Raw genomic sequence first — 5,464 nt, forward strand, 5'->3', positions numbered from 1 at the left:
TTCTCTATGGGATTGAGATCCGGGGAGTTGCCTGGCCACGGATGCAACATTTTAATGTAATAATCTTCGAGCCACTTCTTTATCACTCTTGCTTTGTGACATGGTGCTCCATCATGCTGGAAAATGCACGGATCATCACCAAATTGCTCATGGATCGTTGGAAGTAGTCGCTCTTACAGGACGTTTTGATACCATTCTTTATTCATGACAGTGTTTTTGGGTAGAATTATGAGAGTGCCCACTCCCTTGGTTGATAAGCAACCCCACACATGGATGGTCTCAGGATTTCAGTCTGTCTGACATTTTTCTTGGAGAGAAGTGGCTTCTTTGCTGCCCTTCTTGACACCTGGCCGTTGTCCAAAAGTCTTGGCCTCACTGTGCGTGCAGATGCTCTCACACCAACCTGCTGCCATTCCTGAGCAAGCTCTGCACTGGTGGTGACACGATTCCATAGCTGACTCCTCAGGAGGAGACGGTCCTGGCGTCAGTCTGCTCTTACAATCTAATTAGCATGATAGTGATTTAACCTGACTAATACTCATTCACACTTTCACATGTGCTGCTGATATAATTAGTCAATTAATGTTAGCTGGTCATTTTGTGTCAGGATCAAAAAACGTTTTTATTTTTTGTGAAAAGTAAATTTTTTTGGCCAATGAAGCTTTTAGCAATTATTTAAAATACATCTGATCACTCTACACAATAATCTAGAAACAATGTGAATGAACACCACAACAGCTTAAGCAGCAAACTTTGCAAAACACAAAATTTATGTCACTGCCAAAACTTTTGGCCATGACTGTATTTCTCTCAGCTTGTGGAAAAACTGTTTGTGATGATCTTTGCTCCATCATGTAACTTTCTCATCACCACCTGTTTTTGGTGGTTATCAGTGTATTATAATGGTACATAACACATATTAATACTTCAGTAGGTTGGTATATTAACATTACATCAGTAATTTTTTTTTATTGTTAATTTAAGTTATGTAAAACCTAAAATGTTGCTACCATATTTTTTACAGTGAAGTTCTGGCAACCACAGCCATAAATGTCACTGATTTTTTTTTTAAAGTGTAGTTTTGTGTGAGGGGTAGGTTTAGGGGTAGGGTTAGGGTAAGGGGATAGAAAATACAGTTTATACAGTATAAGAATCATTACATCTATGGAATATCCCCATAAAACATGGAAACCCAACATGTGTGTGTATTACTTGACAGTAATTCTGTAATAGTTTAGTATTTATATATACTCAAACAGTATAGCACATTTTTAAATTGTTTAATTTTTGATTGCAACAAATTTCTGGAAAGCACTCTGGAAATTGGCTGTTTCAACAATATTAAACAAAGGTTAATATTATTTGAGTTCTACAGGGAATTTTTTTTTTATATATCTATATTTAATTTGATCAACAACATCGGATTGTAACCCGTTTTGGTTGAAAGGAAGGCCGGAGCACCTGTGTAGAGAGAAGAAGCGTATGGAAAATTACTAGGCTAATGATAGCAGCTCTTTCACAATTAGTAAAGCAGTGGTCAGCGAAACCGCAGAGGTTTTTAACCAAATGTATTTATGACTTGTGGCTTGTGTGCACACATGCAGACACCTTCAAACACAGAGACACACGCCATAAACACTCATCCTTATTATCGCCACAGAGCATGGCATCACATGGCCCACTTTTTGCCCAAGACTGGCCTCTCGGGTTAGCGGTCGCTCCCCTCTTCATGAGTGCACCAGTGTTAGGCCGACGAACCACACGGTCCAGTTGGGTCCGGGCGAGCAGGCCAGCGGTCCCGCTCTCAGAATGGTCCAGTTAGTTCTCTGGTACCGGGTAGCAGCGGGGCAGAGCGAGGCGGTTTTGTGTATTTTCAGTATGTATTCATTACCGAGTCAAAGGGTTGCAGTTGGGCTACACGATTGTGGCGCCAGTGTGCGATTGTGGCAAGACAGCCTGACCACTCTGAAATCGCTGAACTAACAGGAACTGAGGCGGTGGCGCGACAGACGGAGCAGACCAAGTTTACACTCGCCACTGAGCTCACACACCTTATAATGATAGATCATTGCAGGCAAAAAACCAAGCAACCCACCCACGGCAAATGTTTGCAATGAAAGAAGTGAGAGCATGCGTCGAGGTGCCAAAAGAGTAGGCTGCTATGTTCTTGAGCAAACTGACAAACTTCAAAACAAGACAAGCCACCTCGCCGTCCTCAGAACAAAACTCCTACACAGACCGAGTGGGGAGATTGAGGGAGAAAGCGTGAGAGACACGCACACACACACACACAAACGGAGGGAAGAATCTCGAGAAAATGGCTTTGTAACTTTCACAAACGCGCAACAGAGCGCGTTCTTTGATGGCTGAGGGTGTTTGATACCATGTAAACTTTGCACTTCTTCCACCTTTTGGCTCCGTAACGCTTCTGTCATACTACAGAGTTTTTGCCGTTCCACACCAGAAAGATCAGCACGCAAGTTCATCCCCTGCCTGGAACGCACTGAAAATGCCCTGAAGGGAAGGTAAACGGCATGTAGGGTTCAGCAACGAACAAAAGCCTTCTCATCTTTAAGCGGCAAACAGACCGATAAAAATCAATGCGGAGATGGTTTGTCAAGTTTTGTAAGAGAAGCGTTCAGATGCAATCCCTTGATAATAAGCAGTGCAGTTGCGCTTTGGCAAACGCCATGTAATTTTGCTCCAGCCATGAAATCAGCTCAAGGTGCAGGATTGCTTCTCTCAAAACACTGTTTGGTTGCCTCGCTGTGCCTTTGCTACATGTGAAGGCCGTGGCCGGTTCCTTTTCTCTCTCTCTCTTTCTCTCTCTCTTAAGATAATCAGCCTTCTTAGGAAATCTAGCCTGCAGTGGTGCTACCTCAGAGAGGGAACTTGGTCATGTCTCATTGGTTCCTTGGTACAGGGTGGGTCAGAACAGCACGGAGAGTGTGAGGGCACACAGGGAGAGGGAAGGAGGGAGGAGGGAGTCAAGGGCAGTGCCCTGGATCCTCTGTAGGGGGCAGTCTTTCCTTTAATCATCTGTGCAGGAGGGCCTTAGGGTCTGTACTGGAGCTCAACAGGCCAGCGAGACTGGAAGCGTTGAACAGGGGCAAAAGTAAAGGAGGAAATCTAAAAGCTCTGCCTGTCTTGTGCAGTGCAATGAACAGAAGTTTTGCAACATTTTGTGCAACACCTATACATGCTGAAGGGTTGGTTTCCTTAATTTATATATTTTTTAAATCAATCAGGCCACCATTTTAACACATTAATTTAGTGCTGATAATTATAATTTAAGAAATGTAAAATAATTTTCTTACTCTCTGAGCAATTTAAGCTTTGAATTACCAATGTCTTAAAGAAATGTGGCCATCATGCCAAATTGCTACATAAAGTTCATAGATGTGCATACACAGCACTTAATTCTACCTCTATATTATTGAATGTATTGCTGTGGACGGTATGTTAGTGATAGGAATATATTTAATGATATAGAAATAAAGAAAACATTATGTATGTATGTATGTTTGTATTCATTCATTCTTTCATCCTATCACTTATTTATGTCTTTATATTCTATGTTAACATTTCTCCTTCCAAGCATTTTTAGAGGTTACACAGATCATGCAGTAATAAGATTGATTCAGTATCCTGACCACATTTATACATGTTGGCATACTTTTTACAGACACTTTAAATTTTTTTTTTTTTGAACAGTGTCCTATAGAATTATCTTTATTCAGGCTATTTTCTCTGTAAGTGTTGATCAGTGTTATTTTAGTATTATTTATATACTTTTATAGTATTTATTGATATTTTAGATTAGCTTTTGTTTTTGTATTTTCAATTGTCATTTAAATTTTAGTGTTAGGAATTGTATGTAATTTTTTATTTCTATATAGCTTTAATTATTTTTATTTCAGTTTTAGGTTTAGTAATTTTAGTACTTATTAGTACTTAACTTATTTCTGTTTTTTTTTTCAGCTTTATTTAAAATTCTGAGAAACAATTTTTTATATTTTTCATTGGAGTTAACAATAGCAACTTGGGTAATGATTGATTGCTCGATTGACAGCCCACACATTACTCCTGTATTAGGTTCTCACTTTAGGTCTACATTTTAGGTATTTAATACAACAGAAAAGTAAATATATTTTCTTAATAATAGAAAACAACATCACTGAGATGCCCTGTGTTTCAATCTTGCTCCTCGTCGACACACTTGCTACCCAAAAGATCAAAGTGAGAATGACATTCTCTCCTCAACTCAGGGTCCCAGATCATCTCCTTCTCTCTGACACGCATGCTAAAACCACTGAAGAACCAAATGTCTGTTAATTTAGTGCTGTTAAAAGCTTTGCTTTGACGCATTTTGTGTGCTCTTGTTGCTGAAGTCACAGCTCAGAGGCTGTCGTGATGTTGCTGCCAAGTTTGGTGTGGGGAATAACATTCGCTGGCATGCCGTTTGAAAACTCTGAAGCACCTGTCATTCTGCAAACCTGTAATGGAGAACATTTGGTTGGTCACATAGTTCATATGGAATGTGGATGTTAGATGCCAACACTCCCATGAAAAACAAAACAAAAAAACAATATTGATAACCAAGTAAAGTGCAGAGACTGCACAGAACAGAAAGATAGGTAGACTTCATGACAATGAAACCAATAAGACATAAAAGCAGATAATAAATCATACTGCTAAAAAAATCAGTGTTGTTGTACACAGTAAAAAACGCAGTGTCAATTTAACACTTAAAGTAAGATCATATATGGTCCCAATCTGTCTAGTGTTAAAAGTACACCGTTCGTAGTGTTGAATTTTTAGTGTTAATATAGCACCTTACAGTGTAGAAAAATTACACTCCCAGTGTAAAGTGTTACACTTGCTATTGTTGTTTAAATTTTACACTATGTGGCATTTAACACCCCTGGTGTTGTTTTAATCCTAAAATTAATAAAGTATTCTTTTCAGTGCAAACATAAAAATGCTATTGTATGGTGTTAATGTACAAGATTAGACATAAAATCAAGAGTCTTCAGACAGATGTATACATTTCAACGTTTATTTAACAAATGGGCAAAGTGGCAACTTTAAAACATATATCAGATGTGTAGAGGTTAATTAGTCAGTCACATTCATTAAGTGTTGCACAGAAACATAAAATAGTTAATAAAACACAAAATCATCAAATTTACCTAGACATGAACAAATATGACAGGTAGATTTGACAGTTGTGTAGCATCCATGAATGATGTTCCTCGTTGTCCCATCAGCGAGCAGGTATGGCTGTGTGGTCTCTTCTATGCAATCAAGCTGTTCTTCTTGTTGGTGCCTGCAGATCAAAGACAAAAATAACACTCAAGGTCAGCTCTCCAACTGATTTTATTTACATTAGTCTTTCATATACAACCCATCTGGCAATATTTTGAGGCAGACAATAGGTAGTGACAGAAATGTCCAAATGTAC

This window comes from Sinocyclocheilus rhinocerous, unplaced genomic scaffold (genome assembly GCF_001515625.1).
Source record: "Sinocyclocheilus rhinocerous isolate Xijiao unplaced genomic scaffold, SAMN03320098_v1.1 scaffold3063, whole genome shotgun sequence".
In the NCBI taxonomy this organism is placed as follows: Eukaryota; Metazoa; Chordata; class Actinopteri; order Cypriniformes; family Cyprinidae; genus Sinocyclocheilus; species Sinocyclocheilus rhinocerous.